General features: G+C 38.0%; 1 long non-coding RNA gene across 1 annotated transcript in view; it reads left to right on the top strand.

Moving 5' to 3' along the window:
* Positions 1-1,640: 1,640 nt before the first annotated feature.
* LOC133092404 (uncharacterized) overlaps positions 1,641-7,038 on the top strand; it is a 106,473-nt gene continuing 101,075 nt past the window's right edge. Inside the window, exon 1 of the long non-coding RNA XR_009701050.1 lies at positions 1,641-1,722. This is a non-coding gene — a long non-coding RNA (uncharacterized LOC133092404). The remainder of the gene's footprint in view (positions 1,723-7,038) is intronic.

Here is a 7,038-nt window from a genome sequence, read left to right as displayed (position 1 = left end):
TGCTAAATTTTAATCAAATGCCCATATTGATTCTATTGAGGTTAATCTATGATACTTTCCTCATAATATGGTAATTAAATTGGTAAAAATGTTAGTGCTGAACAAACTTAACATTTCTGAGAAACTTTTCTTGATCATGATGGATTATCCTTTATATGTATTGTATGATTTGATGCACTATATCCTGTTATGGATTTTTGTGTCTATGTTCATAAGTTTCAGATTTGATAAGATTTATTGACATTGATTCGAGTTCACTAAATCTTTCTCCATCTGTGCCCAGACCACATTAGCTCATCAGATAAATTCTTTTTTTTTTCAGATAAATTCTTTATGATTCATACCATATATTTTTATCCCTAGGAATCCCTTTTGGTTCTTTCTATAGTTTCCATCTCTCTCCCGTTGTTCCCTTAAGTTGCTAATCTTTCCTCTGGAACACTTAACATTATTTCTCATAGTTATTTTTAAGTCTCTGTCTGAAAATTCCAACATCTGGGTCATCTCTGAGTCTGATTTTATTGATGCTTTTCTCTTTTGACTATATATGTATATATATATATATAATGTTTTTACTTTATCTTGTGATAAAACACATCATGTGTTTTTATTATATGACAGTAACTGTATAAAAAACAACAAAAAAAGTATGACATTAAATATTTTTTGCCACTTAGAAAAGTTTGTGTGTTGGGAAAGGCAGTCTCATGTTTACAGGCTTTTGATTCCCACTCGGCCTCATAAGAATGGGCCTTGGGCCTGGAACACTTCCTTACCAAAAGAAAGGGGACCTCCTATACTGTTGGTGGGAATGTACTGTGGAAAACAGTATGGAGATATTTCAAACTAAAAAAAGAACTACCATATGATCCAGCAATTCCACTCCTGGGTATATGTCTGAAAAAAACCACAAACACTAATTCGAAAAGATACATGCACCCCAGTTTTCATAGTAGCGTTATTTACAATAGCCAAGATATGGAAGCAACCTAAGTGTCCATCAACAGATGAATGGATAAAGAAGATGTGGTATATATGCACAATGGCATGCTACTCAGCCATAAAAGAACAAAATTTTGCAATTTGCAGCAACATGGATGGACTTGGAGGGCATTATGCTAAGTGAAATAAGTCAGACAGAGAAAGACAAATACTGTATGTGATGACTTGTATTTTTTAGATTCCACATATAATAAACTAGTGAATAAAACAAAAAAGAAGCAGACTCACAGATATAGAGAACAGACTAGTGGTTACCAGTTGGGAGAGGGAAAGGAGAAGAGGCAATATAGGGGTAAAGGATTTTAAAAAGGGTTATTATGGGAATTATATGAAATCATGTGTGTGAAACTTTTGAAAACTGTAAAGCACTATAGAACTTAAAGAATCTTTTGTTCGATTTTTTTAAAAGTTTTAAAAAAATACTTTAAAAAAGCTCACACAGCCTATGCCATACTTATCACCTTGTGTGAAAATACCTTTCCCTGTTTCATGTTCAGTGGGTTCTCTGTGGTTCTCCTTAAATGTGTGTGCTATAGAGCACTTGATCAGCCCTACCGCTATGTCTGTCCTTCACAGGGATGGCACGGGGTGTTTCCACTGCAGCACGGGAGGGCTGCACATAGGAGAACTGCCCTGCATTGGCTGCTGAGAGAGAGACCTGCAGGCCATGGGGAACTGACACCCACTACAGAAGCTGATCTCACTCTGTCCCTTCTCTATGTAAGTAAAGCATTGTTTCATCCAGTGCTTGATGCATTGTTTTCCTTGGAAACTCCAATACCAAGATGCAATGGGCAGAGGTGTCTGGACTCCTATTCCTGGTGGTTGGCACAGTGATGATCTTTGCTACTCTCCATGTAGTTGAGGAGACTTCCCTTGGAAATGGGAACCAGTATACAGTGTTCTTCTGGACGTTATGCCTCTTATTCTCTCAAGCTGTTGGTATAGGGGCCTGAGTTAATGTAATCTCTATTTTATTTTGGTCTGAGTTTTGTTGTACTTCTAGTAAGATTCAGTTCACCACTGGCTTCAATTATTTGAGGACAAGATCGTAATCTTCCCTGTAGAAGCTGAGAGGCTAGACGTGCATGGCACTGTTTCTGAAAACAGCATTATGATTTGGGATCATATGATCTTTGGAGGATGCAATATATTTTTAATATCTTTACTGTAGAATAGACTTTTATTCTTTAAGTGGACTTTTGGTATTTTAAAATGAATTAAACATCTTTGAATCAACCTGGTTAAATAAATTTTGTGTGACCAAAGGGTAAAACATTATTATGGATACAGTAAGATAGTGTGGCCACAAGGGGAAGATACTGATTTCTTGGGGTGTCTTATGCTCTGTCCCAAAGCAAAGTTCATAGCAGATTTCAAGCAATGACAGTCTCTTTGGACTAGATGTACTACTCAAGGCACTACTTTCAAAAGGACAATGTGTCTGAATCAGTAATTCTAACCTATTGCTTCTCGGAATGTAGTGTGCATACAAATCACCTGGAGATCTTATTAAAATATAGGTTCTAATTCACTAGATCTGACATAAAGCCTGAGATTCATCATTTCTACTCAGCTCCCAAGCGATGCCAACCCTTGGATCACACCTTCAGTGGCAAAGGTTGTGTCTCTGGTCCTGAAGTCAAAATGCCTGACTCCCCACTTACGGTAGCTAGCTTCCAACATGGCCTTCAGTGATCTATGCCTCCTGGTATTAAAGACTGTAAGTCCCCTCCTTTGTCTGTGTGACCAATTAAATATGACAGAATAGATGGTATCTCACTTCTGAGATTAGGTTACCAAAGGCACTGTGGCTTCTGTCTTGGTTTCTCTTTTTCTATCTCATATCCCTCACTTTGCTAGATGCTAACTGTCATATCACAAACATCCCTCTGGGGAGGCTGACCTGGTGAGGAACTGAGGCCTAAAGCCAACTAACACTGCAGAACTAAGTGAGATTCCAAGTGGATCCTCCAACCCTATTTAAGCCATCAGATGACTGTAACCTCAGACACCAGTTTGACTAAAACCTCATAAGAGACCCTGAGCTGGAACAACCCAACTAAACTTCTTCTGGATTCCTGACCCTCAGAAACTGTTAAATAATAAAGGTTTATTATTTTAATTGGAGTAATTTCTTATGGAGCAACAGAAAACTAATATAAGTTGCTTAACTTCTCTATTTTAAACACAGTGATGTCAGTAGATTTTAGAGACACTAGATCAGAACTTTTTACTTTGGGTGCTTTAGTGGATTAAACTGTGTCACCTCCCTACCTACAACCATATATTTAATTCCTAACCCTGGGTACCTGTGAATGTTACCTTATTTGGAAATAGGATTTTTGCAGATGTAACCAAGTTAAGATGAGACCATTCTGGATAGGTTGGGCCCTAAATCCAGTGATTGGTATCCTTATAAGGAGAGGTATAGAGACACAGACACAAAGGGAAGAAGACCGTGTGACAACAGAGGCAGAGAATGGAGCAATGCAGCTGCAAAGCCAAGGGATGATAAAGACTGCAGCAACCCCCAGAAGCTAGGAAGAGGCGAGGCAGGATTCTTCCTCTTCAGGGCTTTCGGAGAGAGTATGGCTCTGCTGACACCTTGATTTTAGACTTCCAGCCTCCTGAACTGTGATAGAATACATTTAAGTTGCATTAAGCAGCCCAGTTTATGATAATTTTTTATGGCAACTCTAGGAAACTAATACAAGTGCCCATCAGAATGATCTGTTACACATCTAAAAATATACATGCCAGGTTCTCATTCTTACTCATCCAGTGAATAAGCATCTCAAATTCTTATTCCTACATACCAGGAGCTCAAGTATATATGCTTTAGCACCAAAGCTTATTATAATGCATATTCAAGCTTGCAAATCACTGGACTAGATGATTTTGAAGTCCTAACTTTAAAATTCAGTGACTTCAAATCCTAGTGAACTATTTTAAAAGGAAAAAATAATGTATTAATGTATAACCTACTTTGATTATTCATGCAAACACATGAAAGCCATTTGCAACTGTTTGCAGGGATACACATATAAACCTAATTAACTCTTTTGTATGATAGACAGTCTAGGTATTGAGTTGTTGACGTTAAATTGTTTGGGAGTTAATACCAGTTTTAAAGATAACTACATTTAAATGTTTAAAAATTTATAATTATCCCAAACAAGAACAGCATATGGTTTTGCTCCTGTAAGTGCTCCACAAAGAATAACTGCCTGCATGTTGCTGCTTTTCTGAATTGTGTGATAAAGTGGAAAATTATCAGGATCTGGCTCTTCAGTTTTTGCTAAAATAATTAGTGAAAAAATTGAACAGACGCTGGATATAAATAAATTTCATAAGCTCAGATATTTAGAGATCTATGAATTCTGGGCACCACTTGTAGAGATATATTTATGATGGCCTCAATGAAACAGTTATTTTGTACTTTTCCAGGTCAGTGCAGTGAGGTGAATCTCTCTTCCAAAAAACACCGCAGCAACATGGAGCCAGAATGTCATAGTTTTTATGACAGTAGGAGGGTAAACAAGCTCTGATTCCTATACAGCCAAAGCCTCAGCAATCATAAATTACTTCCAGCATAATACTGCTCTTCTTTTTCTGTTCGCTACTGGCAGTACCAAAGCATAGGAAGCAAAATTTCCCTACTAAAAACAGAGATTCTAAAATTTGTTTCTGTGACTTATAAAAGAAGAGGTGACATGAATAGGACCACACAGATTTCAATACACTTGGTGAGGGCTTGGTGAGAAAGGCTGCCACTTCCACTGCATCATCAAATTTACCAAAGAGGAGGATTAAGCCAATGACAAGTGCCATTCTTGGGAAATTAAATTTAGGACTGCTATCACTGCCACACTCAGAGTAATGATGGTAGAATAAGATGAGTACACACAGAGAAGCTGAAATGGATAAGAGTGTTTCTAACGACAGATACTTACCAGAGGGCAACTTTGGATTTATGATGATTTCTGCATATTCAGGCAGAAGGAGCCAGCATGAAGCAGAAGATGTGATTCACACGTGGGCTTCAATTAAAGCTATCAAAGAGCAACAAGGGAACAAAGTACAGAGGTAGGAAGGTAATTCGAACTTACTCTTAACGTTCCTTAATTGCCAACCTTTATCAGCAGCGGATGGTGAGTGAGCAGGAATTTGGGGGAACGGCCACCTTTTGGACATGACTTCTAATTAGGAAGACTTTCTCAGTTACCAGAACAAACTGTGAAATCATTGTATTTTTCCCAGGTCAGTATTAACTCAGAAGGTATAATGAATTCTGTTCCCCTTCTGTCTATCATTTTCTCTAGCTGCTTCCATCTGTTCTAAGGTGAAAAGATGAACTTTCCAATGACTCCAGTCCAGGTTGCATGCTCAGGGCCCCCAGTGACTCATGAGTGTTACTTCTCATTGGATAACTTTTAGGGGAGAGCCATCTTAACGGCACCACTGACACCTGGGAGAGTGTAAAATGGGCTCTAATGGGCTCTAATAGACCACCATTATGTGACAGCATGGGAATTTGATACAAAACAACAATGAAACAAAACATTGCTGCCTAGCACCAAGCTTGAATGCAGTACTGTTTTGGAGGAAGAAACCATCCCAGGCCAATACAAGACCAATGCATACCAGCTGAAGACATTTGTATACCTCTTCAAACATTCTATTCTTGGCAGACTCTAGGTTAAGACAATAATTCTGCCTAAAGGCCCTTTTCTTCAACGTCTCTGATAGGCATATCTGTTAAATGCCTCTGATAAATGCACCTGATACAACGTGACCACTTTGACAGCTTCTCTTTTTATAGAACATTTGTCAGGTACTCTATGGCAGTGATTCTCAAAGTGTGGTCCTCAAACCAATAGCATCAGCATCACCTGGGAAGTTATTAATAATGCAGATACTCAGGCCTCGTCCCAGATCCACTGAATTAGAAACTCTGGAGGTAAAGCTCAGATCTGTGTTAAAAAGCCTCCAGTGTGTCTGATGGAAACTAAAGTTTGAAGCTATGATAGGAATAGACACCAGTTACTGGGTGATACCGGTATACCACACTAGATTCAGTGTTAATCATCTAATTGTAAGCATTTTGTCAGTCATCACAATAACCAAGTGAATCAAGTTTCATCATTACTCACGTTGTATGGGTCAGGAAGCCAAGGCTTATCAATGTAAAGTAACTTGACCAAAGTTATGGAACTATCAAGTGGGAGATAGATTTCTAAGCACATTCTGACCAGTCTAAAGCTCATACTCTGAACCACTGAAGAATATCCAAGCAGAAATGGGAAAGACAGGGACTTCTCCAATGCTGTGCAAAGATACACTGTAGGCACAACAGAAAAGTCAACTGTAGGCCCCAAATAGAAAAGACTACATAAAACTTTTCAGAAAAACAAGGCTCTGGGGATCAGTAATTGACCCAATGGTGAGAAAAAATGACCTCTCTTATGGACATAAAAACTCCTGTATTGTGGAATACAATCACTTTACCCCCATTTAATGCATGATTTAAGGTTATGTTAATAAGTATTTTCCAAAATTTCAATTGGGAAGCAACTAATCTGAAACCTAAATAAGTTATAGTTTTGGAGATTGTGACAGATACTCCATTTTCATTCCATCTAATAACCATAGGAAGGTTATATGTAGTTTAGCTTCATTCAGGACAATCTTTAACACACTGTATTTCAGTGTTAATCATTTAATTTAAAAAAAAGTTCATGAAAGTACGTAAAATCCAATTCAGTATTTGTTTTTTGGGATTTGTGTCAAGGATATGTTGAGTGTATTATTCAGTGCCCCTCTAAGGACCCATATTAAACAAGACTTTTATGACTTTTCCACAAAGATGATTCATGGTGAGTCATGAGTTCTGCAAGATTTTAGTGAGTCTTCCAGAAAACATTGTTCCGCTGTTGAGCAGGTCTGCAAACGCTAGATTACACCTACTTACACGCATGTCTTCGTTGTACATCCCAGAGCCTTTAGCATACTGACGTGCTTTGTGAATTTCCA

Source organism: Eubalaena glacialis, chromosome 5 (assembly GCF_028564815.1).
Source record: "Eubalaena glacialis isolate mEubGla1 chromosome 5, mEubGla1.1.hap2.+ XY, whole genome shotgun sequence".
Taxonomy (NCBI): domain Eukaryota; kingdom Metazoa; phylum Chordata; class Mammalia; order Artiodactyla; family Balaenidae; genus Eubalaena; species Eubalaena glacialis.
The sequence above is the reverse complement of the archived record's forward strand: the minus strand, read 5'-3'. Positions and strand labels throughout refer to the sequence as shown.